The sequence below is a fragment of the Hordeum vulgare genome, chromosome 3H, assembly GCF_904849725.1.
Source record: "Hordeum vulgare subsp. vulgare chromosome 3H, MorexV3_pseudomolecules_assembly, whole genome shotgun sequence".
Classification (NCBI taxonomy): Eukaryota; Viridiplantae; Streptophyta; class Magnoliopsida; order Poales; family Poaceae; genus Hordeum; species Hordeum vulgare.
In genome coordinates this window covers 615,698,813-615,725,861 of record NC_058520.1, presented here as the reverse complement: position 1 = coordinate 615,725,861, position 27,049 = coordinate 615,698,813, and positions in this window count along the sequence as shown.

The window sequence follows — 27,049 nt, the reverse complement described above, 5'->3', positions numbered from 1 at the left end:
CCGCAGCGCGCTCTTCTTCCCGCTGCTTCCACTTCGGTTGCTCCCTCCTCGACTCGAACACGAGGTAGCGCACCCCCTCCTTCCTCCCTGCCTCAGATCGGGCGCCGTAGCCGTAGGGATCGCCGACGTGATGTCTCTGTCGCCGGAGCCGCAGGTCGTCGTGGCCACGTCTCGGTAGAGCCCCTCGGGCATAGCTAGGTGCGGGAATGGATCCGTGTGGATGAGGGCTTCCTCCCCTCCACGAGTCAGAGACGGATTCGACCCGCAGCGCCGGCGAGGCACCTCCCCTGTTCCGGCCAGTCGTCGGTAGCAGTAGTTGCTAGGGTGTGCACTTCTGAATTTGCTGCCTTATATGTTCAGACAACGGTCCGTAGTGCAGTGGTAGAGTGTGGTGTGCCTGATGAGGGGGCGCGGGTTCGATCCCCCTCGGCCTCTTTTGGTGTTTTTTGGTTAACTCGGTGCACAGTGACCTGTGTAGCAGATACCTTGTTCCCTTCCTCCATCCTGTCGATTAGATGACAGAGGCGTGGTGGTTTGTTGCTGCTGTTGGACACCAGGGGTGCTGGGTTCGATCCCCAGGAGCCCCTATATCTTTTGTTTCTTCTTTTCTTTTCCTGCCCATTAATTTTTGTTTCCTAACTCCTACACAAGTGGCTTGTTAGTTTCATTATTTCTGTTGTTTATTTAACTCCTTCACACAGTGGTGTTTGGTCCTGTTCCTGCTAGCATAGTGGAGTAGATATAATTGTGTGTGTGTTTTGCACACTAAGAGGTGATAAATGATATTGCTATACTTGTGATGTTTATGGTGGTTGCACCTTAGTGAAGTGGAGTTAACCTTGATAAGGGGATGATGCTAGATGCCTTGACAATTGTGTGTGTTGTGCTTTGAGGTGATAAGTTGCACTAGCTAATCTTGTATAGCCCCAACTTTTGAACTTTGGTGTGGGCTAAGTTGATCATGTAGTTTGAATTGTTTGCATTGATTTAGTGGGGTGTGGGTGCCTCCCCCTCATCACATGTTTTGATGTGAAGTGATGGTCTAGTGGCCAACTATGATAGCATGTGAAGGTGGAGCTTACTAGTTAAGCTAGAGTAGAATGTTGTGGGGGTTGCTCCTTGAGTATGACATGATTCTTAGGAAGATCCTAGTAATTTTCATTAAGTCCCTGAGATCTGATGGTTTTGGGAAAGTTTGTGGCCTGGTATCTTCTAGAGTTTAATTCATTTTGCTGTGATTCTTGCTGGGACTTGTAGTGTTCTTGGTTGGCAACAGCCACATATATTATTTGTCATGTTTGAAGACCTGTAGCTATGTTGCATGTTGCTCACAAACAGCTAAGATGCAAAAACTGGCAGATTGCGTAGTTTTGCCTTTTTGGTCAAAGTTTGTGCTCAATTGTTGTTGTGGTGTTCTACCTTGCTCCATTTCACTCATGTTGGGTTAATATATGTCTTGGAAACCTGGGAATACCAGATTTGTGCCAAATGTGTGTGAGGTGTTGAATCTTTCACGTAGAGCTTCATACCGTGTTTCGTTGATTCCCGTTGATCCGTAGCTCCGTTTGCAAAGTTCTTTATATGGTTTTGCACCGTTTTTACGAGCTGCATCTGTTCATATCATTCCCATGCATGTCCAAATAGTTTATTGCAAAGTTCTGTCCAGAAACTTGTTGTAGTCTATTTTTCTTGTGCTAGTGATAGAAATAGTGTTGCACGCTCAACTTTCATGTCATGCATCATGTGATTGTTGCATTTTGTGGTGCTGCTGTTAATTGGCTGTATTCTTGTGTTGGGTAGCACCGGGAGCGGAGAACGAATACGTGGAGTCAGGAGAGTACGTGCAGGACGATCCAGAACCATTCCAAGCTGAGGATATCACAGGCAAGATGATATGACCTTGATCCCATCTCTAGACTTGTTATGTTAGTTTCAATTCCATGTCAAATTGCTCGCTGCCTACCACTGAAAATATATTGCCTCTTCATATGCCATGAGCCTAAACACCTTACTCTTTCCTAGCAACTTGCATGGCTAGGTAGGCTTGCTCAGCTACTAATGTTAGCATTGTTAGTTGCAGGTGTTTTAAACTCATGTGATGACATGAGCTTGATATCATTATATTAATTTCTGTTATTCAATTAATGTATCTATATACTTGGTAAATGACGGGAGGCCTAGCCTTTTGTCGGGTGTCTTGTTCCGTTATTGCCGCCTTAGTTACCGGTTACCGGTGTTTGATTCCATAATGATCGCTCCTAACACGTTCGGGGTTGTTATGGGGACCCCCTTGATAAATCGCGTAGTGCTAAGGCTTGTCCGGCAGGACCCAACATTGGTACTATTTGTTAATCACCTAATAATAAACTGCATAGGGAATAGCTACCCCGAGGAATTTAATCAACAACCCGGGCCAGTGCTCCTCATGAGTGTTGGTCCAAACCTGAGCACCTTATTACGCTCCCCGGGGCAACTCGGTGTTTTGGCATGGTAACCATCGCTCATCCGACGTGTCCTGAGACTGAGATACGCGGCTCTTATCAGGGTCGTCGACACGTCGGGAGGTCCTGCTAGTCTTCTCTTGCCTTAGCGGTATATCTTGCATATAGGAATCCCAGTGAAGCTTTGGTTTTCCCCAGAGTCGAGGTTTTCCTCTAAGGAATCCGACGAGATCACGAGATTCGTGATAGAGGATGCCTTTGCGGCCTGTGTTCGTTTGTGATGGACTAGTTGGAGCACCCGTGCAGGGTTTAATATTTCGGAAAGCCGTGCCCGCGGTTATGTGGCAACTTGGAATATTTTGTTAACATCCGGTATTAGAGAACTTAAACATAAACTAATAAAAATGCCAACTGTGTGCGTAACCATGACTGTCCCTTCGAAGACCTCTCTTCGATCGGGAACACGATGGGGTTATGAATGCCGTAGGTAGGTGTTCAGGATCACTTTCTGATCAAGTATTCTCGATCGTTAGCATAGACCACTTTCACTCCATTTTTGCGTAAGTTAGCCAATTATTCAATCATAGGTTGCAGCAGCCTGTCACACTTCATCCCTTCCTTACCCAAATGACGTGACTAGATTTGGCACCAAGGTCTTAGATTGCTGAGTCCTCATGGCTCACGGATTCCTCCGAAAACTCCCAGCAGGTACAGGTACCCCAGAGACTGATGATCCCGATGGCACCCAGCTGGCGTGGCAGTACGACGAGGAGACAGATCGCCTTTACGTGAACTATCCAGAGGACTGAGCCGTGGTCGTGATCGTGGGCCTGTAGCGGGTAGCATAGCATTTTCTTGGTTTTGTAGTCCGTCCCGGAACTACCTTGTTTGCATCTGCGTTGTACTCTGTATTATTAATAAGAAGACAGTTGAATCCCAGATTGTCTTCTATAATTATGATTATGTGCTATGTTTACTTGCTTGCGAAACGCTTAGATGCGCTTCTTTCCTATTCGGGGGCCTCGACCCCCAGATCGGAAAGGACCGCATCTTGGTCATTTGAGTCTTAGTTATATCGGAGAGTAGGTTTCATTTTTCTCCTCTTCTTTGCTCTGGTGACGCTTCCGTCTTAGGAAATCTTTAACTCTACTCCTTTAATCGCTAAAAAAATTTAGGATCACGCGGGTGTTTGCGAAATCTATATGATTTCGATGTGACGGAATCATGTCCTGGTGCCTCCTATCTGCTCTAAGTATCAGGGGAGTGGAGCTCCAGGGATTATCGCGCACATCGCCATCATTCAGATTTCTGAGTATCTAAGAACGGAGGGTGTTCGTTATCGCTTCAATACGGGTACTAGTGAGATAACCCCGACGTCCCCAGTACTGGTGTAGATTGTTCGGGGGTACTACCACACTTTGTATCATTGTGATCACGAGGATCTGTTGTAGACGAAGGTCCGAGATGCTGGTTGTGTGTTGAGGGATGTGATACAGGTGACGGCTTAGTTTAGGAGTTGTGTGAAATACTCCTTGTATCCGGGTGCCTGATTGCATAACCAGTTATTTCGGGAATTCATAGGTGGGATATCTGGTAGTATCTTATAGGACTATCTTCCTACAGATGCTTGATTGAGGTTTGGGAAATCTCGATCATATGTTTGTTCCGAGCAGTTCTAGCTCACACTTGTTTGCTGTGGCCCTTATCGGAATTTTGTCGTCTGTTACTTTGAGAATGCACTCTTGCTATGTTGTTCGAGTGCAATGCTAAATTCTATTCAGATATTCTGTATTTTGATTTAGCTTATCTTCAATTATTCTGTGGACTAATATGCTGTCCGTCTTCAGGATGGCTCCACCAACTCGTCAGACCCCAGCGCGTGAGGATATGCCGTCTCCACCTCCTCCTCCGCCACCACCGCCGCCTCCTCCTGCAGAGGCCTGGCAGGCGATGATGGCAGCTACCAATGCAAATACTCAGATGCTGTTGCAGTTGATCCACGAGAGAGCCAATCATCAGCAGGGCAATTTCCAGCAGGGTGGCAATCACTTCGCCAGTCTGAGTCAGTTCCTGTCAAACCAGCCTAGGACGTCCACTTCTTGCGACCAGCCGTTTGATGCGGAAGATTGGATCCGTGATATGAACAAGCATTTTGAGTGTAGCAATGTGTGTCCAGAGGATCATGTCAAGTTTGCAACATTCCAGTTGAAGGGGCAGGCTTCTATTTGGTGGCAGCAGCTTAAGGATTCCAGAGGTGGCAGGGTGATGACTTGGGACGAGTTTTGTCGTGACTTCAGGTCCCACTACATCCCTTCCAGTTTTGTTGAGGAGATGCGCGAGAAGTTCAGGCGCTTGAAGCAGGGCAGCAATTATGTGTACAAGTACAATGTTGAGTTCCACGAGCTGGCCTGTTACGCGTTGCAGGATGTTCCGGATCAGAAGAGCAAGATATACCAGTTCAGGGGTGGCTTGAAGGAGGATTTGCAGTTAGCACTCGCTTTGCACGATCCTGAGGAGTTTGACAAATTCTATAACTTAGCTCTGAGGGCAGAGGCAGCCTTGCTCAGGGTAGAGAACTCCAAGAAACGTTTCAGAGATTCCAGCTCTTCCTCGACTCAGGTGGTTCAGAAGCAACAGAGGTTTTGGGTTTCTCCTCCTCCTCCTCGGCACTCTCAGCAGCCGAAGCACTCAGGTGGACGTGGTTCTTCCCACCCACCCAACCCTGGCTTCCAGTAGAGGTATCAGCATCAGAAGCAAGGGCCTCCTCAGATTCAGTTCCGGCAGCCAGCAGATGTCACTTGTCACAAATGTGGGCAGAAGGGTCACTATGCCAACAAATGCACTTCTCAGCTCCGTCTGCCGCCTCCTCCTCCAGGCAAACCTCCTAGCAACGCTCTTGTGAAATTCAACCCCAGATCAGCTCGAGTCAACATGGTGAATGCAGCGGAGGCAGAAAATTCTTCGGATGTGATCATGGGTAATCTCTTAGTCAATGATTTTCCTGCTAAAGTCTTGTTTGATTCTGGTGCTTCGCATTGCTTCATCTCCAAGCCTTCCCTAGATAAGCATGATATTCCTGCAATTCATTTGGATAGTCCCTTCCGCGTGGTTTCTCCGGGCATGCGCATGAGTTCGTTCATGAGGGTTCCGGATGTTTCTATCAAGATGGACAATTATGCTTTTCTGGCATCTCCTATTGTCTTGGGGAAGTCCGACATTGATTTGATCCTTGGTATGGACTGGTTGGCCATGAATAAGGCATCAATTGATTGTGAAGCTAAAGAAGTGAAACTGACCCACTCTTCGGAGGATGTGATTATATTCGCGGCGCGTGATGACACAGTCTGCTTGTTCTCCTTGAATGAAAAGGGTGAGATCAATCCCATTGAGCAAGTTCCAGTAGTCTGCGAATATCAGGACGTGTTTCCTGAAGAGTTGCCAGGGATGCCTCCGCACCGTGAAGTGGAGTTCGTTATTGAGCTTGAGCCAGGCACAGAGCCAGTGTGCAAGCGGCCGTACAAGCTGGGGCCAGAAGAGTTGAAGGAACTCAAGAGGCAACTCGATGAGCAGGAGCGTTTGGGTTTGATCAGACCAAGCTCGTCTCCGTGGGGATGTGGTGTTCTGTTTGTCAAGAAGAAGGTGTTGGAAATATGCCCTAGAGGCAATAATAAAATGGTTATTATCATATTTCCTTGTTCATGATAATCGTCTATCGTTCATGCTATAATTGTATTAACAGGAAACACTAATACATGTGTGAATGAATAGATCACAATGTGTCCCTAGCAAGCCTCTAGTTAGCTAGCTCGTTAGTCAATAGATGATCATGGTTTCCTGATCATGGACATTAGATGTCATTGATAACGGGATCACATCATTGGGAGAATGATGTGGTGGACAAGACCCAATCCTAAGCCTAGCACTAGATCGTATTGTTCGTATGCTAATGCTTTTCTAATGTCAAGTATCTTTTCCTTCGACCGTGAGATCGTGCAACTCCCGGATACCGTAGGAGTGCTTTGGGTGTATCAAACGTCACAACGTAACTGGGTGACTATAAAGGTGCACTACGGGTACCTCCGAAAGTGTCTGTTGGGTTGGCACGAATCGAGATCGGGATTTGTCACTCTGTGTGACGGAGAGGTATCTCTGGGCCCACTCGGTAGAACATCATCATGAGCTCAATGTGACTAAGGAGTTAGTCACACGATGACGTGCTACGGAACGAGTAAAGAGACTTACCGGTAACGAGATTGAACAAGGTATAGGTATACCGACGATCGAATCTCGGGCAAGTTCTATACCGACAGACAAAGGGAATCGTATACGGGATTGATTGAATCCTTGACATCGTGGTTCATCCGATGTGATCATCGTGGAGCTAGTGGGATCCACCATGGGTATCCAGACCCCGCCGGTGGTTATTGGCCAGAGAGGTGTCTCGGTCATGTCTGCCTGTCTCCCGAACCCGTAGGGTCTACACACTTAAGGTTCGATGACGCTAGGGTTATAGGGAATTGTTATACGAGATTACCGAAAGTTGTTCGGAGTCCCGGATGAGATCCCGGACGTCACGAGGAGCTCCGGAATGGTCCGGAGGTAAAGATTGATATATAGGACGGATGGTTTCGGACACCGGAAGTGTTTCGGGCATCACCGGTAACGTACCGGGACCACCGGGACCACCGGAGGTGGTCCCGGGGGACCACCGAAGGGGGGCTGCGACCCCAAGAGGTAAGATGGGCTAAGTGGGGGTGGGAACCAGCCCCTAGTTGGGCTGGTGCGCCTCCCCACTCAGCCCATGGCGCAGGGGAAAGAAAAAGAGGGGGGGAACCCTAACTTAGGTGGGCCTTAGGCCCACCAGAGGGGTGCGCCACCCCCTCCTCCCCATCTGGCCGCCACACACCCCATCTGGGAGGGCTGCCACACCCCCTAGGGTGGGAACCCTAGGGGTGGCACCCCCTCTCCCCTTCCCCTATATATAGTGGGCACTTTTGGCCTTTGGAGGATACAGTTTTCCCTCTCCCTCGGCGCAGCCCCGCACTTCTCCCTCCTCCTCTCTGCCGGCGCTTGGCGAAGCCCTACCGGGAGACCTCGTCTCTCCACCAACACCACGCCGTCGTGTTGCTGGTCTTCTTCCCCAACCTCTCCCTCCTCCTTGCTGGATCAAGGTGCGGGAGACGTCACCGGGCTGCACGTGTGTTGAACGCGGAGGTGTCGTTGTTCGGCACTAGATCGGAATCGCTGCGAGTACGACTCCATCAACCGCGTTCTAGCAACGCTTCCGCTTAGCGATCTTCAAAGGTATGAAGATGCTCTTACCCCTCTCTCGTTGCTGGTCTCTCCATAGGAAGATCTGAACATGCGTAGGAAAATTTTGAATTTATGCTACGTTAACCAACAGTGGTATCAGAGCCAGGTTTTCTATGCGTAGATTCTATGCACGAGTAGAACACAAAAGTTGTGGGCGATGGTTTGTCAATTTGCTTGCCGTTACTAGTCTTATTCTTTTCCGGCGGTATTGTGGGATGAAGCGGCCCGGACCGACCTTACACGTACGCTTACGTGAGACTGGTTCCACCGACAGACATGCACATCGTGCATAAAGGTGGCTAGCGGGTGTCTGTCTCTCCTACTCTAGTCGGATTGGATTTGATGAAAAGGGTCCTTATGAAGGGTAAATAGCTTTGGCATATCATCGTTGTGGCTGTCACGTAGGTAAGAAGGCGTTCTTGCTAGAAACCCAAATCAGCCACGTAAAACTTGCAACAACAATTAGAGGACGTCTAACTCATTTTTGCAGGGTTTGACATGTGATGTGATATGGCCAAAGTTGTGATGTTGCATGTATGATGTATGAGATGATCATGTTATTGTAATAGGTTTCACGACTTGCATGTCGATGAGTATGACAACCGGCAGGAGCCATAGGAGTTGTCTTAATTTATTGTATGAGATGCAACGCCTTGTGCTTGCTACTTTTACTTCATTGCTAACGGTTAGCCATAGTAGTAGTGATAGTAGTAGTTGGCGTGACGACTTCACGGGTTAGTCAACATGGATCATGTATCACTTAGATGACTAGAGGGATGTCGATTTAAATGGGAGTTCATACTTAATTTGATTAAATGAACTTAATTGTCATGAACTTAGTCTAAAAGTTGTCTTTATAAATATTGTAGATGTCCAACGTCAACCTCAACTTCAACGCATTCCTAGAGAAAAACAAGCTGAAAGATGATAGTAGCAACTATGCGGACTGGGTTCGCAACCTGAAGCTCATCCTTGAAGCAGCTAAAAAGGCTTATGTCCTTAATGCGCCGCTAGGTGACCCTCCCGCTCCCGCAGCAGCCCAGGACGTTCTAAACGTCTGGCAAACGCGGAGTGATGACTACTCTCTGGTCAGGTGTGGCATGTTATACAGTTTAGAAACGGGGCTCCAAAGACGTTTTGAGCAACACGGGGCATATGAGATGTTCCAAGAGCTGAAGCTAGTTTTTCAAGCTCATGCCCGTGTCGAGAGATATGAAGTCTCCGACAAGTTCTTCAGCTGTAAGATGGAGGAGAACAGTTCTGTCAGTGAGCACATACTCAAAATGTCTGGGTTACACGGTCGTCTGACTTCACTTGGAGTTGAACTTCCGGATGATGCTATCATTGACAGAATCCTCCAGTCTCTCCCACCAAGCTACAAAGGCTTTGTGCTTAACTACAACATGCAAGGGATGGAGAAAACCATTCCCGAGTTGTACTCGATGCTCAAGTCTGCAGAAGTAGAAATCAAGAAGGAGCATCAAGTGTTGATGGTCAACAAGACCACTAGTTTCAAGAAAGGCAGGGGTAAGAAGAACTTCAAGAAAGACGGCAAAGCTGTTGCCGCGCCCAGTAAACCAGATGCCAGGAAGAAGAAAAGGAACGGACCCAAGCCTGAGACTGAGTGCTTCTACTGCAAGGGAAAAGGTCACTGGAAGCGGAACTGCCCCAAATACTTAGCGGACAAGAAGGCCGGCAACGTTAAAGGTATATGTGATATACATGTTATTGATGTGTACCTTACCAGCGCTCGTAGTAGCTCCTGGGTATTTGATACCGGTGCTGTTGCTCACATTTGCAACTCAAAGCAGGAACTGCGGAATAAGCGGAGACTGGCCAAGGACGAGGTGACAATGCGCGTCGGGAATGGTTCAAAGGTCGATGTGATCGCCGTCGGCACGCTACCTCTACATCTACCGTCGGGATTAGTTTTAAACCTTAATAATTGTTATTTAGTACCAGCTTTGAGCATGAACATTGTATCAGGGTCTTGCTTAATGCGAGACGTCTACTCATTCAAGTCAGAGAATAATGGTTGTTCTATTTATATGAGTGATATGTTTTATGGTCATGCTCCGCTGGTGAATGGTTTATTCTTGATGAATCTCGATCGTGATGTTACACATATTCATAGTGTGAGTACCAAAAGATGCAAAGTTGATAACGATAGTCCCACATACTTGTGGCACTGGCGCCTTGGTCATATCGGCGTTAAGCGCATGAAGAAGCTCCATACTGATGGACTGCTAGAGTCTCTTGACTTTGAATCATTTGACACATGCGAACCGTGCCTCATGGGCAAGATGACTAAGACTCCATTCTCAGGAATAATGGAGAGAGCCACCGACTTATTGGAAATAATACATACTGATGTGTGTGGTCCAATGAACGTTGAAGCTCGCGGTGGTTATCGTTATGTTCTCACTCTCACCGATGATTTGAGTAGGTATGGGTATATCTACTTGATGAAGCACAAATCTGAGACGTTTGAAAAGTTCAAGGAATTTCAGAGTGAGGTTGAGAATCAACGTGACAGAAAAATAAAATGTCTACGATCTGATCGTGGAGGAGAATATTTGAGTCACGAGTTTGGCACACACCTAAGAAAGTGTGGAATCGTTTCACAACTAACGCCGCCTGGCACACCGCAGCGCAACGGAGTGTCTGAACGTCGTAATCACACCTTGTTAGATATGGTACGATCTATGATGTCTCTCACCGACTTGCCACTATCATTTTGGGGACACGCATTAGAAACTGCAGCATTCACTTTAAATAGGGCACCGTCTAAATCCGTTGAGACGACACCGTATGAACTATGGTTTGGCAAGAAACCTAAGTTGTCGTTTCTTAAAGTTTGGGGCTGCGATGCTTATGTGAAGAAACTTCAACCAGAAAAGCTCGAACCCAAAGCGGAGAAATGCGTATTCATAGGATACCCTAAGGAAACTATTGGGTATACCTTCTATCTTAGATCCGAAGGTAAAACCTTTGTTGCCAAGAACGGATCCTTTCTAGAGAAAGAGTTTCTCTCGAAAGAAGTAAGTGGGAGGAAGGTAGAACTTGATGAGGTAATTACACCCCCTCTCGAACAGGAAAGTAGCGCAACGCAAGAAGTTGTTCCTGTGATGCCTACACCAACTGAAGAGGAAGTTAATGATGATGATCATGAAGCTTCGGATCAAGTTACTACTGAACCACGAAGGTCCACAAGGGTACGCTCCGCACCAGAGTGGTACGGCAACCCTGTAATGGAAATCATGTTGTTAGACAACGGTGAACCTTCGAACTATGAAGAAGCGATGGCGGGCCCGGATTCCAACAAATGGCTTGAGGCCATGAAATCCGAGATAGGATCCATGTATGAGAACAAAGTATGGACTTTGGTGGACTTGCCCGATGACCGGTGAGCCATAGAAAATAAATGGATCTTCAAGAAGAAGACTGATGCAAACGGTAATGTAACCGTTTACAAAGCTCGACTTGTCGCAAAGGGTTTTCGACAAATTCAAGGAGTTGACTACGAAGAGACTTTCTCTCCCGTAGCGAAGCTGAAATCAGTCCGAATCATGTTAGCAATTGCCGCCTTTTATGATTATGAAATTTGGCAAATGGACGTCAAAACAGCATTCCTTAACGGGAATCTTAAGGAAGAGTTGTATATGATGCAACCAGAAGGTTTTGTCGATCCTAAAGGTGCTAACAAAGTGTGCAAGCTCCAGCGCTCCATCTATGGGCTGGTGCAAGCATCTCGGAGTTGGAACATTCCCTTTAATGAGGTGATTAAAGCGTTTGGGTTCATACAGGTTTACGGAGAAGCCTGTCTGTACAAGAAAGTGAGTGGGAGCTCTGTAGCTTTCCTCGTACTATATGTGGATGACATATTATTGATGGGGAATGATATAGAGATATTGGAGAGCATAAAGGCCTATTTGAACAAGAGTTTTTCAATGAAGGACCTTGGAGAAGTTGCATACATATTAGGCATCAAGATCTATAGAGATAGATCGAGACGCCTCATAGGTCTTTCGCAAAGTACATACCTTGACAAGATACTGAAGAAGTTCAATATGGAAAACTCAAAGAAAGGGTTCTTGCCAGTTTTGCAAGGTATGAGATTGAGTAAGACTCAGTCGCCGACCACGGCAGCAGATAGAGAGAAGATGAGTTCTGTCCCCTACGCTTCAGCCGTGGGCTCTCTAATGTATGCCATGCTGTGTACCAGACCTGATATAAACCTTGCGATAAGCTTGGTAGGGAGGTACCAAAGTAATCCCGGTGCGGAACACTGGACAGCGGTCAAGAATATCCTTAAGTACCTGAAAAGGACTAAGGAAATGTTTCTCGTTTATGGAGGTGACGAAGAGCTCGTCGTAAAGGGTTACGTCGATGCTAGCTTCGACACAGATCCGGATGACTCTAAGTCACAAACCGGATACGTATATGTGTTGAATGGTGGGGCAGTGAGCTGGTGCAGCAGCAAGCAAGAAGTCGTGGCAGCATCTACATGTGAAGCGGAGTACATAGCTGCTTCAGAAGCGGCTCATGAAGGAATTTGGATGAAGGAGCTCATCACCGACCTTGGAGTGGTTCCAAGCGCGTCGGGTCCTATGACACTCTTCTGTGACAACACTGGAGCCATTGCCATAGCCAAGGAGCCCAGGTTTCACCGGAAGACGAAGCACATCAAGCGCCGCTACAACTCCATCCAGGACCATGTCCAAACTGGAGTGATAGATATTTGTAAAGTACACACGGATCTGAATATTGCAGACCCGTTGACTAAACCTCTTCCACGAGCAAAACATGATCAGCACCATAATGCTATGGGTGTTCGATACATCACAATGTAACTAGATTATTGACTCTAGTGCAAGTGGGAGACTGTTGGAAATATGCCCTAGAGGCAATAATAAAATGGTTATTATCATATTTCCTTGTTCATGATAATCGTCTATCGTTCATGCTATAATTGTATTAACAGGAAACACTAATACATGTGTGAATGAATAGATCACAATGTGTCCCTAGCAAGCCTCTAGTTAGCTAGCTCGTTAGTCAATAGATGATCATGGTTTCCTGATCATGGACATTGGATGTCATTGATAACGGGATCACATCATTGGGAGAATGATGTGGTGGACAAGACCCAATCCTAAGCCTAGCACTAGATCGTATTGTTCGTATGCTAATGCTTTTCTAATGTCAAGTATCTTTTCCTTCGACCGTGAGATCGTGCAACTCCCGGATACCGTAGGAGTGCTTTGGGTGTATCAAACGTCACAACGTAACTGGGTGACTATAAAGGTGCACTACGGGTACCTCCGAAAGTGTCTGTTGGGTTGGCACGAATCGAGATCGGGATTTGTCACTCTGTGTGACGGAGAGGTATCTCTGGGCCCACTCGGTAGAACATCATCATGAGCTCAATGTGACTAAGGAGTTAGTCACACGATGACGTGCTACGGAACGAGTAAAGAGACTTACCGGTAACGAGATTGAACAAGGTATAGGTATACCGACGATCGAATCTCGGGCAAGTTCTATACCGACAGACAAAGGGAATCGTATACGGGATTGATTGAATCCTTGACATCGTGGTTCATCCGATGTGATCATCGTGGAGATAGTGGGAGCCACCATGGGTATCCACACCCCGCTGGTGGTTATTGGCCAGAGAGGTGTCTCGGTCATGTCTGCCTGTCTCCCGAACCCGTAGGGTCTACACACTTAAGGTTCGATGACGCTAGGGTTATAGGGAATTGTTATACGAGATTACCGAAAGTTGTTCGGAGTCCCGGATGAGATCCCGGACGTCACGAGGAGCTCCGGAATGGTCCGGAGGTAAAGATTGATATATAGGACGGATGGTTTCGGACACCGGAAGTGTTTCGGGCATCACCGGTAACGTACCGGGACCACCGGGACCACCGGAGGTGGTCCCGGGGGACCACCGAAGGGGGGCTGCGACCCCAAGAGGTAAGATGGGCTAAGTGGGGGTGGGAACCAGCCCCTAGTTGGGCTGGTGCGCCTCCCCACTCAGCCCATGGCGCAGGGGAAAGAAAAAGAGGGGGGGAACCCTAACTTAGGTGGGCCTTAGGCCCACCAGAGGGGTGCGCCACCCCCTCCTCCCCATCTGGCCGCCACACACCCCATCTGGGAGGGCTTCCGCACCCCCTAGGGTGGGAACCCTAGGGGTGGCACCCCCTCTCCCCTTCCCCTATATATAGTGGGCACTTTTGGCCTTTGGAGGATACAGTTTTCCCTCTCCCTCGGCGCAGCCCCGCACTTCTCCCTCCTCCTCTCTGCCGGCGCTTGGCGAAGCCCTGCCGGGAGACCTCGTCTCTCCACCAACACCACGCCGTCGTGTTGCTGGTCTTCTTCCCCAACCTCTCCCTCCTCCTTGCTGGATCAAGGTGCGGGAGACGTCACCGGGCTGCACGTGTGTTGAACGCGGAGGTGTCGTTGTTCGGCACTAGATCGGAATCGCTGCGAGTACGACTCCATCAACCGCGTTCTAGCAACGCTTCCGCTTAGCGATCTTCAAAGGTATGAAGATGCTCTTACCCCTCTCTCGTTGCTGGTCTCTCCATAGGAAGATCTGAACATGCGTAGGAAAATTTTGAATTTATGCTACGTTAACCAACAGTGGTATCAGAGCCAGGTTTTCTATGCGTAGATTCTATGCACGAGTAGAACACAAAAGTTGTGGGCGATGGTTTGTCAATTTGCTTGCCATTACTAGTCTTATTCTTTTCCGGCGGTATTGTGGGATGAAGCGGCCCGGACCAACCTTACACGTACGCTTACGTGAGACTGGTTCCACCGACAGACATGCACATCGTGCATAAAGGTGGCTAGCGGGTGTCTGTCTCTCCTACTCTAGTCGGATTGGATTTGATGAAAAGGGTCCTTATGAAGGGTAAATAGCTTTGGCATATCATTGTTGTGGCTGTCACGTAGGTAAGAAGGCGTTCTTGCTAGAAACCCAAATCAGCCACGTAAAACTTGCAACAACAATTAGAGGACGTCTAACTCATTTTTGCAGGGTTTGACATGTGATGTGATATGGCCAAAGTTGTGATGTTGCATGTATGATGTATGAGATGATCATGTTATTGTAATAGGTTTCACGACTTGCATATCGATGAGTATGACAACCGGCAGGAGCCATAGGAGTTGTCTTAATTTATTGTATGAGATGCAACGCCTTGTGCTTGCTACTTTTACTTCATTGCTAACGGTTAGCCATAGTAGTAGTGATAGTAGTAGTTGGCGTGACGACTTCACGGAGACACGATGATGGAGATCATGATGATGGAGATCATGGTGTCACGCCGATGACGATGATGATCATGCAATGCCTGAAGATGGAGATCGAAAGAGCAAAGATGATAATGGCCATATCATGTCACTATATGATTGCATTGTGATGTTTATCATGTTTTACATCTTATTGCTTAGTACGACGGTAGCATAATAAGATGATCCCTCCTAAAATTTCGAGAACGTATTCCCCTAAGTGTGCACCGTTGCGAAGGTTCGTTGTCTCGAAGCACCACGTGATGATCGGGTGTGATAGATTCTAACGTTCGCATACAACGGGTGTAAGCCAGATTTACACACGCAAAACACTTAGGTTGACTCGACGAGCTTAGCATGTACAGACATGACCTCGAATACAAGAGACCGAAAGGTCGAACATGAGTCGTATGGTTGAATACGATCAGCATGAAGTTGCTCACCATGGTGACTAGTCCGTCTCACGTGATGATCGGACACGGGTTAGTCAACATGGATCATGTATCACTTAGATGACTAGAGGGATGTCGATTTAAGTGGGAGTTCATACTTAATTTGATTAAATGAACTTAATTGTCATGAACTTAGTCTAAAAGTTGTCTTTATAAATATTGTAGATGTCCAACGTCAACCTCAACTTCAACGCATTCCTAGAGAAAAACAAGCTGAAAGATGATGGTAGCAACTATGCGGACTGGGTTCGCAACCTGAAGCTCATCCTTGAAGCAGCTAAAAAGGCTTATGTCCTTAATGCGCCGCTAGGTGACCCTCCCGCTCCCGCAGCAGCCCAGGACGTTCTAAACGTCTGGCAAACGCGGAGTGATGACTACTCTCTGGTCAGGTGTGGCATGTTATACAGTTTAGAAACGGGGCTCCAAAGACGTTTTGAGCAACACGGGGCATATGAGATGTTCCAAGAGCTGAAGCTAGTTTTTCAAGCTCATGCCCGTGTCGAAAGATATGAAGTCTCCGACAAGTTCTTCAGCTGTAAGATGGAGGAGAACAGTTCTGTCAGTGAGCACATACTCAAAATGTCTGGGTTACACGGTCGTCTGACTTCACTAGGAGTCGAACTTCCGGATGATGCTATCATTGACAGAATCCTCCAGTCTCTCCCACCAAGCTACAAAGGCTTTGTGCTTAACTACAACATGCAAGGGATGGAGAAAACCATTCCCGAGTTGTACTCGATGCTCAAGTCTGCAGAAGTAGAAATCAAGAAGGAGCATCAAGTGTTGATGGTCAACAAGACCACTAGTTTCAAGAAAGGCAGGGGTAAGAAGAACTTCAAGAAAGACGGCAAAGCTGTTGCCGCGCCCAGTAAACCAGATGCCAGGAAGAAGAAAAGGAACGGACCCAAGCCTGAGACTGAGTGCTTCTACTGCAAGGGAAAAGGTCACTGGAAGCGGAACTGCCCCAAATACTTAGCAGACAAGAAGGCCGGCAACGTTAAAGGTATATGTGATATACATGTTATTGATGTGTACCTTACCAGCGCTCGTAGTAGCTCCTGGGTATTTGATACCGGTGCTGTTGCTCACATTTGCAACTCAAAGCAGGAACTGCGGAATAAGCGGAGACTGGCCAAGGACGAGGTGACAATGCGCGTCGGGAATGGTTCAAAGGTCGATGTGATCGCCGTCGGCACGCTACCTCTACATCTACCGTCGGGATTAGTTTTAAACCTTAATAATTGTTATTTAGTACCAGCTTTGAGCATGAACATTGTATCAGGGTCTTGCTTAATGCGAGACGGCTACTCATTCAAGTCAGAGAATAATGGTTGTTCTATTTATATGAGTGATATGTTTTATGGTCATGCTCCGCTGGTGAATGGTTTATTCTTGATGAATCTCGATCGTGATGTTACACATATTCATAGTGTGAGTACCAAAAGATGCAAAGTTGATAACGATAGTCCCACATACTTGTGGCACTGGCGCCTTGGTCATATCGGCGTTAAGCGCATGAAGAAGCTCCATACTGATGGACTGCTAGAGTCTCTTGACTTTGAATCATTTGACACATGCGAACCGTGCCTCATGGGCAAGATGACTAAGACTCCATTCTCAGGAATAATGGAGAGAGCCACCGACTTATTGGAAATAATACATACTGATGTGTGTGGTCCAATGAACGTTGAAGCTCGCGGTGGTTATCGTTATGTTCTCACTCTCACCGATGATTTGAGTAGGTATGGGTATATCTACTTGATGAAGCACAAATCTGAGACGTTTGAAAAGTTCAAGGAATTTCAGAGTGAGGTTGAGAATCAACGTGACAGAAAAATAAAATGTCTACGATCTGATCGTGGAGGAGAATATTTGAGTCACGAGTTTGGCACACACCTAAGAAAGTGTGGAATTGTTTCACAACTAACGCCGCCTGGCACACCGCAGCGCAACGGAGTGTCTGAACGTCGTAATCGCACCTTGTTAGATATGGTACGATCTATGATGTCTCTCACCGACTTGCCACTATCATTTTGGGGACACGCATTAGAAACTGCAGCATTCACTTTAAATAGGGCACCGTCTAAATCCGTTGAGACAACACCGTATGAACTATGGTTTGGCAAGAAACCTAAGTTGTCGTTTCTTAAAGTTTGGGGCTGCGATGCTTATGTGAAGAAACTTCAACCAGAAAAGCTCGAACCCAAAGCGGAGAAATGCGTATTCATAGGATACCCTAAGGAAACTATTGGGTATACCTTCTATCTTAGATCCGAAGGTAAAACCTTTGTTGCCAAGAACGGATCCTTTCTAGAGAAAGAGTTTCTCTCGAAAGAAGTAAGTGGGAGGAAGGTAGAACTTGATGAGGTAATTACACCCCCTCTCGAACAGGAAAGTAGCGCAACGCAAGAAGTTGTTCCTGTGATGCCTACACCAACTGAAGAGGAAGTTAATGATGATGATCATGAAGCTTCGGATCAAGTTACTACTGAACCACGAAGGTCCACAAGGGTACGCTCCGCACCAGAGTGGTACGGCAACCCTGTAATGGAAATCATGTTGTTAGACAACGGTGAACCTTCGAACTATGAAGAAGCGATGGCGGGCCCGGATTCCAACAAATGGCTTGAGGCCATGAAATCCGAGATAGGATCCATGTATGAGAACAAAGTATGGACTTTGGTGGACTTGCCCGATGACCGGCGAGCCATAGAAAATAAATGGATCTTCAAGAAGAAGACTGATGCAAACGGTAATGTAACCGTTTACAAAGCTCGACTTGTCGCAAAGGGTTTTCGACAAATTCAAGGAGTTGACTACGAAGAGATTTTCTCTCCCGTAGCGAAGATGAAATCAGTCCGAATCATGTTAGCAATTGCCGCCTTTTATGATTATGAAATTTGGCAAATGGACGTCAAAACAGCATTCCTTAACGGGAATCTTAAGGAAGAGTTGTATATGATGCAACCAGAAGGTTTTGTCGATCCTAAAGGTGCTAACAAAGTGTGCAAGCTCCAGCGCTCCATCTATGGGCTGGTGCAAGCATCTCGGAGTTGGAACATTCCCTTTAATGAGGTGATTAAAGCGTTTGGGTTCATACAGGTTTACGGAGAAGCCTGTCTGTACAAGAAAGTGAGTGGGAGCTCTGTAGCTTTCCTCGTACTATATGTGGATGACATATTATTGATGGGGAATGATATAGAGATATTGGAGAGCATAAAGGCCTATTTGAACAAGAATTTTTCAATGAAGGACCTTGGAGAAGTTGTATACATATTAGGCATCAAGATCTATAGAGATAGATCGAGACGCCTCATAGGTCTTTCGCAAAGTACATACCTTGACAAGATACTGAAGAAGTTCAATATGGAAAACTCAAAGAAAGGGTTCTTGCCAGTTTTGCAAGGTATGAGATTGAGTAAGACTCAGTCGCCGACCACGGCAGCAGATAGAGAGAAGATGAGTTCTGTCCCCTACGCTTCAGCCGTGGGCTCTCTAATGTATGCCATGCTGTGTACCAGACCTGATATAAACCTTGCGATAAGCTTGGTAGGGAGGTACCAAAGTAATCCCGGTGCGGAACACTGGACAGCGGTCAAGAATATCCTTAAGTACCTGAAAAGGACTAAGGAAATGTTTCTCGTTTATGGAGGTGACGAAGAGCTCGTCGTAAAGGGTTACGTCGATGCTAGCTTCGACACAGATCCGGATGACTCTAAGTCACAAACCGGATACGTATATGTGTTGAATGGTGGGGCAGTGAGCTGGTGCAGCAGCAAGCAAGAAGTCGTGGCAGCATCTACATGTGAAGCGGAGTACATAGCTGCTTCAGAAGCGGCTCATGAAGGAATTTGGATGAAGGAGCTCATCACCGACCTTGGAGTGGTTCCAAGCGCGTCGGGTCCTATGACACTCTTCTGTGACAACACTGGAGCCATTGCCATAGCCAAGGAGCCCAGGTTTCACCGAAAGACGAAGCACATCAAGCGCCGCTACAACTCCATCCAGGACCATGTCCAAACTGGAGTGATAGATATTTGTAAAGTACACACGGATCTGAATATTGCAGACCCGTTGACTAAACCTCTTCCACGAGCAAAACATGATCAGCACCATAATGCTATGGGTGTTCGATACATCACAATGTAACTAGATTATTGACTCTAGTGCAAGTGGGAGACTGTTGGAAATATGCCCTAGAGGCAATAATAAAATGGTTATTATCATATTTCCTTGTTCATGATAATCGTCTATCGTTCATGCTATAATTGTATTAACAGGAAACACTAATACATGTGTGAATGAATAGATCACAATGTGTCCCTAGCAAGCCTCTAGTTAGCTAGCTCGTTAGTCAATAGATGATCATGGTTTCCTGATCATGGACATTGGATGTCATTGATAACGGGATCACATCATTGGGAGAATGATGTGGTGGACAAGACCCAATCCTAAGCCTAGCACTAGATCGTATTGTTCGTATGCTAATGCTTTTCTAATGTCAAGTATCTTTTCCTTCGACCGTGAGATCGTGCAACTCCCGGATACCGTAGGAGTGCTTTGGGTGTATCAAACGTCACAACGTAACTGGGTGACTATAAAGGTGCACTACGGGTACCTCCGAAAGTGTTTGTTGGGTTGGCACGAATCGAGATCGGGATTTGTCACTCTGTGTGACGGAGAGGTATCTCTGGGCCCACTCGGTAGAACATCATCATGAGCTCAATGTGACTAAGGAGTTAGTCACACGATGACGTGCTACGGAACGAGTAAAGAGACTTACCGGTAACGAGATTGAACAAGGTATAGGTATACCGACGATCGAATCTCGGGCAAGTTCTATACCGACAGACAAAGGGAATCGTATACGGGATTGATTGAATCCTTGACATCGTGGTTCATCCGATGTGATCATCGTGGAGCTAGTGGGAGCCACCATGGGTATCTAGACCCCGCTGGTGGTTATTGGCCAGAGAGGTGTCTCGGTCATGTCTGCGTGTCTCCCGAACCCGTAGGGTCTACACACTTAAGGTTCGATGACGCTAGGGTTATAGGGAATTGTTATACGAGATTACCGAAAGTTGTTCGGAGTCCCGGATGAGATCCCAGACGTCACGAGGAGCTCCGGAATGGTCCGGAGGCAAAGATTGATATATAGGACGGATGGTTTCGGACACCGGAAGTGTTTCGGGCATCACCGGTAACGTACCGGGACCACCGGGACCACCGGAGGTGGTCCCGGGGGACCACCGAAGGGGGGCTGCGACCCCAAGAGGTAAGATGGGCTAAGTGGGGGTGGGAACCAGCCCCTAGTTGGGCTGGTGCGCCTCCCCACTCAGCCCATGGCGCAGGGGAAAGAAAAAGGGGGGGACCCTAACTTAGGTGGGCCTTAGGCCCACCAGAGGGGTGCGCCACCCCCTCCTCCCCATCTGGCCGCCACACACCCCATCTGGGAGGGCTGCCGCACCCCCTATGGTGGGAACCCTAGGGGTGGCACCCCCTCTCCCCTTCCCCTATATATAGTGGGCACTTTTGGCCTTTGGAGGATACAGTTTTCCCTCTCCCTCGGCGCAGCCCCGCACTTCTCCCTCCTCCTCTCTGCCGGCGCTTGGCGAAGCCCTGCCGGGAGACCTCGTCTCTCCACCAACACCACGCCATCGTGTTGCTGGTCTTCTTCCCCAACCTCTCCCTCCTCCTTGCTGGATCAAGGTGCGGGAGACGTCACCGGGCTGCACGTGTGTTGAACGCGGAGGTGTCGTTGTTCGGCACTAGATCGGAATCGCTGCGAGTACGACTCCATCAACCGCGTTCTAGCAACGCTTCCGCTTAGCGATCTTCAAAGGTATGAAGATGCTCTTACCCCTCTCTCGTTGCTGGTCTCTCCATAGGAAGATCTGAACATGCGTAGGAAAATTTTGAATTTATGCTACGTTAACCAACAGAAGGATGGTACGGAACGGCTGTGTGTCGATTACCGCCCATTGAACAAGAAGATAATCAAGAACAAATACCCACTTCCGAACATAAATGAGTTGTTCGAGCAGCTGAAAGGTGCTAAAGTATTCTCCAAGCTTGATCTCAGAATGGGCTATCATCAGATTCGCATTCGCGAGGAAGACATTCCAAAGACGGCATTCAGGACCAGTTTTGGCTCATATGAGTATACGGTCATGTCTTTCGGTCTGGCTAATGCTCCTCCGACTTTTTGCCGATTGATGAACTATATTTTCTCGCCATTCAAGAATGAGTTTGTCTTGCTCTATCTCGATGACATTCTGGTCTTTTCTGAGGATGAGGAAGAACATGAGAAACATCTCAGGTTGGTGCTTGATAAACTGAGAGAATACAAGCTGTATGCCAAGTTTTCCAAGTGCGAGTTCTGGCTGAAAGAAGTGGTGTATCTTGGGCATATTATCTCTGCCGAGGGCATTAAGGTTGACCCGTCCAAGGTTCAAGCCATTATTGAATGAGAACCTCCGCAGAATGTGAAGCAGCTTCGAAGCTTTCTCGGTCTTGCCGGATATTGCAGAAGATTCGTTGAGAACTTCTCCAAAATCGCCAAGCCGCTCTCTAGTCTTCTTCAGAAGGGTGTCAAGTATGTGTGGTCTCCAGAGTGTCAACTGGCTTTTGATACACTCAAAGAGAAGCTTACCTCCACTCCGGTATTGGCTCCTCCGGATGATTCCAAACCGTACCAGGTCTTTTGCGATGCTTCTCTTCAGGGCTTTGGTGCAGTCTTGATGCAAGATAGGAAGGTGGTTGCTTATACCTCCAGGCAATTGAAGCCTGCGGAGAAGAACTATCCGATGCACGATCTCGAGCTAGCAGCTGTTGTGCACGCCTTGATGACTTGGAGACATCTCTTGTTGGAACGTAAGGTTGAAGTTTTCACCGATCACAAGAGCCTCAAGTATATCTTCACTCAGCCTAACTTGAATCTTTGGCAAACACGTTGGGTGGAAATGCTCCAGGATTTTAATCCGAGTGTTGAGTATACGCCAGGCAAGGCAAATGTTGTGGCAGATGCATTGAGCAGGAAAGCATATTGCAACAGTCTGATTCTGCAACCTCTCCAGTCGGGTCTTTCTGAGTCTTGCAGGAAGCTCAATCTTCAGCTGGTTCCTCAGGATTTTCTTGCGAACCTTCAGATCTCTCCTACCTTGGAAGATCAGGTCAGAGCAGCTCAGCTACTTGATACTATGGTGAAGAAGGTCAAGATTGGTGTGGGAAAGAGTCTTCCCAAGTATAAGTGTTTCACTGTTGATGCCAGGGACACTTTGTTTTTCGAGGACCGCCTTGTCGTCCCGAAAGGTGATCTCAGGAAGGTGATCATGGAAGAAGCTCATAATTCTCTGCTTTCTATTCATCCGGGAAGCTCCAAGATGTACCATGACTTGAAGCAGTCGTTCTGGTGGACCCGTATGAAGCGTGAAATTGCACAATTCGTCAATGAGTGTGATGTATGTCGAAGGGTGAAAGCGGAACATCAAAGACCAACGGGCCTCTTGCAGCCTTTGCCGATTCCCGAGTGGAAGTTCGATCACATTGAGATGGACTTCGTCACAGGGTTTCCGAAGTCCAAGAAGGGTAATGACGCTATCTTCGTCGTCATCGACAAATTGAGTAAAGTGGCGCATTTCCTTCCAGTCAAGGAGTCCATTTCAGCAGCCCAGCTGGCAGAGTTGTACATCTCGAGGATTGTCTCGTTGCACGGTGTACCTATGATGATCTCATCAGATCGCGGGAGTATCTTCACTTCCAAGTTCTGGGACTCTTTTCAGTCTGCTATGGGCACGAAGATCCGCTTCAGCACAGCGTTCCATCCTCAGACTAGTGGTCAAGTGGAGAGAGTGAATCAAGTTCTTGAGGACATGCTGAGAGCCTGTGTTATCTCGTTTGGCATGAAGTGGGAAGATTGTCTGCCTTTCGTGGAGTTCTCGTATAACAACAGTTATCAAGCTAGCTCTGGCAAGGCTCCGTTTGAAATTCTCTATGGCAGGAAGTGCCGTACTCCGCTCAACTGGTCCCAGACAGGCGAGCGTCATGTCCTTGGCAATGACATGATAAAAGAAGCTGAGGAGATGTGTCGGATCATTCGCGACAACCTCAGAGCAGCTCAGTCCCGTCAGAAGAGCTATTACGATAGCAAGCACCGTGACATGTCGTATGAGCTTGATGATTTTGTCTATCTCAAGGTGTCGCCTATGAAGGGTATGCAGCGTTTTGGCATCAAAGGCAAGCTGGCGCCTCGTTTCGTTGGTCCGTTCAGAGTGGTTGGCAAGAGGGGCGACCTCGCGTACCAGCTCGAGCTTCCGTCAACCTTTGCAAATGTCCATGATGTGTTCCATGTTTCTCAGCTCCGGAGGTGTTTTAAGACCCCCGAGCGCACTGTGCATCTTCAGGATATCGATCTTCAGCCTGACCTCTCTTATCGCGAGCATCCAGTTGCGGTTCTCGAGGCGACTGAGCGCAAGACCCGTAACAAGTCTGTCAAGTTTCTCAAAGTGCAGTGGTCACACCATTCCGATAATGAGGCTACGTGGGAACGCGAGGATCACCTCCGTTCCGAATTTCCCGATTTCTTTCAGTCTTAGATCTCGGGGTCGAGATCTTCTTTGTAGTGTGGGAGAGTTTGTAATGCCCCAAGTATGGAACTTTCCCTTTTTGGGTCCTGTTGTATGTGGGTCCACCCTGTCAGAGATATGTTGATGACACTTATGTCTATGGTTCCCTGTGCCACCCTGAGTTCCTTGCATTGCATGCTTAGAATAACATAACATGTCATCTCATCTCCCTAATCTTGTGATTTCATGTGACTCTTATTCTCTGTTTTATTAGCATGCATGCATCCATGCCATGTCATTCCTTGCCTTACCTTTTGTATGCATGTGATATTGATAGGTGTGAGGGTGTGGTTTAGTAATATTTTGGTTGATGCCCATGTGATAATGGTGTGTGCATTGTAGGAGTGAGTGCTAGTCATTTTAAGCTCTTGCTATTTAAACTCCTTTTCCCTCCTATTATTCCATGTCAAAAATTCCTTCTTCCCAAGATGATTCTAAAATGTCTGGTGGTTAGAGTAAATTGTGATTATGAGGAGGTGAATTTTTGCTGTTTTGTTCTTTGACTTTAAAGGAGAAAATAAACCCAAACAGTAAATTAATTACTATTTTGCGTTTAATCTAATTGGCTCCAAATATTTTGTTTCGAATTTATTTGAGTAGGCCATAATTCCTCATGGCTAGGGGCATTTTGCTTTGATTTTTTTACCCCATCAGAACTGCTAGAGATTTAAAAACCTGTCTGAGTTGTTTATTTTTTTTAAAAAAGAAAACCAAACCCTTCCCAGTCTCGACCTATCTTTCGCCTATGGGATTCGACACCGCGGCCCAGCCCACTTCGCCCGGAGTCACGCGCGCGGGCGTCGTCCTCCTCCCCTTTCCAGCGAGGCAGGCGGCCCCACTGGGCAGTCTCTCACCTCGCCCCTCCCCGAGCTGAAGCTCCCCGCACAAGGCACCGCAGCGCGCCCCTCGTTCCCCTCTCGCCCTATAAAATCCCTTGGCGTCCGTGCCTTGGCTAGGGTTTCCCTACCGCCACCGCCGCTCCACCAGATCCCTCCTCCCTCCTTCCTCTCTCGACGCGGTGAGGTAAGCGCTGGTTCCGCCATGGCCGACGGGTGAAGGAGGTCACCGTCGCCGCCGTGGTACCTTCTCCTTCGCATCAAGGGCTCCAGGAGCATGCGGGCCTCACCACGGGCTCGTTCCCGCCGCCAGATCGACGTTCCCGGCGCTGCTTCCTCTTCTTCCAGGAGCCCTTCTTCTCCGACGAGCTCCACCGCGACGCGCTCTTCTTCCCGCTGCTTCCACTCCGGTTGCTCCCTCCTCGACTCGAACACGAGGTAGCGCACCCCCTCCTTCCTCCCTGCCTCAGATCGGGCGCCGTAGCCGTAGGGATCGCCGGCGTGATGTCTCTGTCGCCGGAGCCGCAAGTCGTCGTGGCCACGTCTCGGTAGAGCCCCTCGGGCATAGCTAGGTGCGGGAATGGATCCGTGTGGATGAGGGCTTCCTCCCCTCCACGAGTCGGAGACGGATTCGACCCGCAGCGCCGGCGAGGCACCTCCCCTGTTCCGGCCAGTCGTCGGTAGCAGTAGTTGCTAGGGTGTGCACTTCTGAATTTGCTGCCTTATATGTTCAGACAACGGTCCGTAGTGTAGTGGTAGAGTGTGGTGTGCCTGATGAGGGGGCGCGGGTTCGATCCCCCCTCGGCCTCTTTTGGTGTTTTTTTGGTTAACTCGGTGCACAGTGACCTGTGTAGCAGATACCTTGTTCCCTTCCTCCATCCTGTCGATTAGATGACAGAGGCGTGGTGGTTTGTTGCTGCTGCTGGACACCAGGGGTGCTGGGTTCGATCCCCAGGAGCCCCTATATCTTTTGTTGCTTCTTTTCTTTTCTTGCCCATTAATTTCTGTTTGCTAACTCCTACACAAGTGGCTTGTTAGTTTCATTATTTCTGTTGTTTATTTAACTCCTTCACACAGTGGTGTTTGGTCCTGGTCCTGCTAGCATAGTGGAGTAAATATAATTGTGTGTGTGTTTTGCACACTAAGAGGTGATAAATGATATTGCTATACTTGTGATGTTTATGGTGGTTGCACCTTAGTGAAGTGGAGTTAACCTTGATAAGGGGATGATGCTAGATGCTTTGACAATTGTGTGTGTTGTGCTTTGAGGTGATAAGTTGCACTAGCTAATCTTGTATAGCCCCAACTTTTGAACTTTGGTGTGGGATAAGTTGATCATGTAGTTTTAATTGTTTGCATTGATTTAGTGGGGTGTGGGTGCCTCCCCCTCATCACATGTTTTGATGTGAAGTGATGGTCTAGTGGCCAACTATGATAGCATGTGAAGGTGGAGCTTACTAGTTAAGCTAGAGTAGAATGCTGTGGGGGTTGCTCCTTGAGTATGACATGATTCTTAGGAAGATCCAAGTGGTGTCAAACACCTCTTGGTGACATGTGTGTGCAAACTATGCCTAGACAAAGTGGGCATGTGGCTGGAAAATTCCAGATTTATGAACTCTGAAAATTTCACAAAGTCTGGAATGCTGGAAATATTTTCTTCCCCTGTAGATAAGGATGTGCTGGTCATTATGTTGAGAACTGGACTTAGTTCAGTCTAGTATTTTGAACCTGGTATGTTTGTGAAGCTTCCTGTCAATTTTCAAGTCATTTGGAGTCCAGTAGCTTGTGTTTTGATTGCTGTCAAAAAGCTTCAGAACAGAAACAGAAACTCAGGGGCAGGAATTTTCACTAAGTCCCTGAGATCTGATGGTTCTAGGAAAGTTTCTGGCCTGGTATCTTCTAGAGTTTAATTCCTTTTGCTGTGATTCTTGCTGGGACTTGTAGTGTTCTTGGTTGGCAACAACCACATATACTATTTGTCATGTTTGAAGACCTGTAGCTATGTTGCATGTTGCTCACAAACAGCTAAGATGCAAAAACTGGCAGATTGCGTAGTTTTGCCTTTTTGGTCAAAGTTTGTG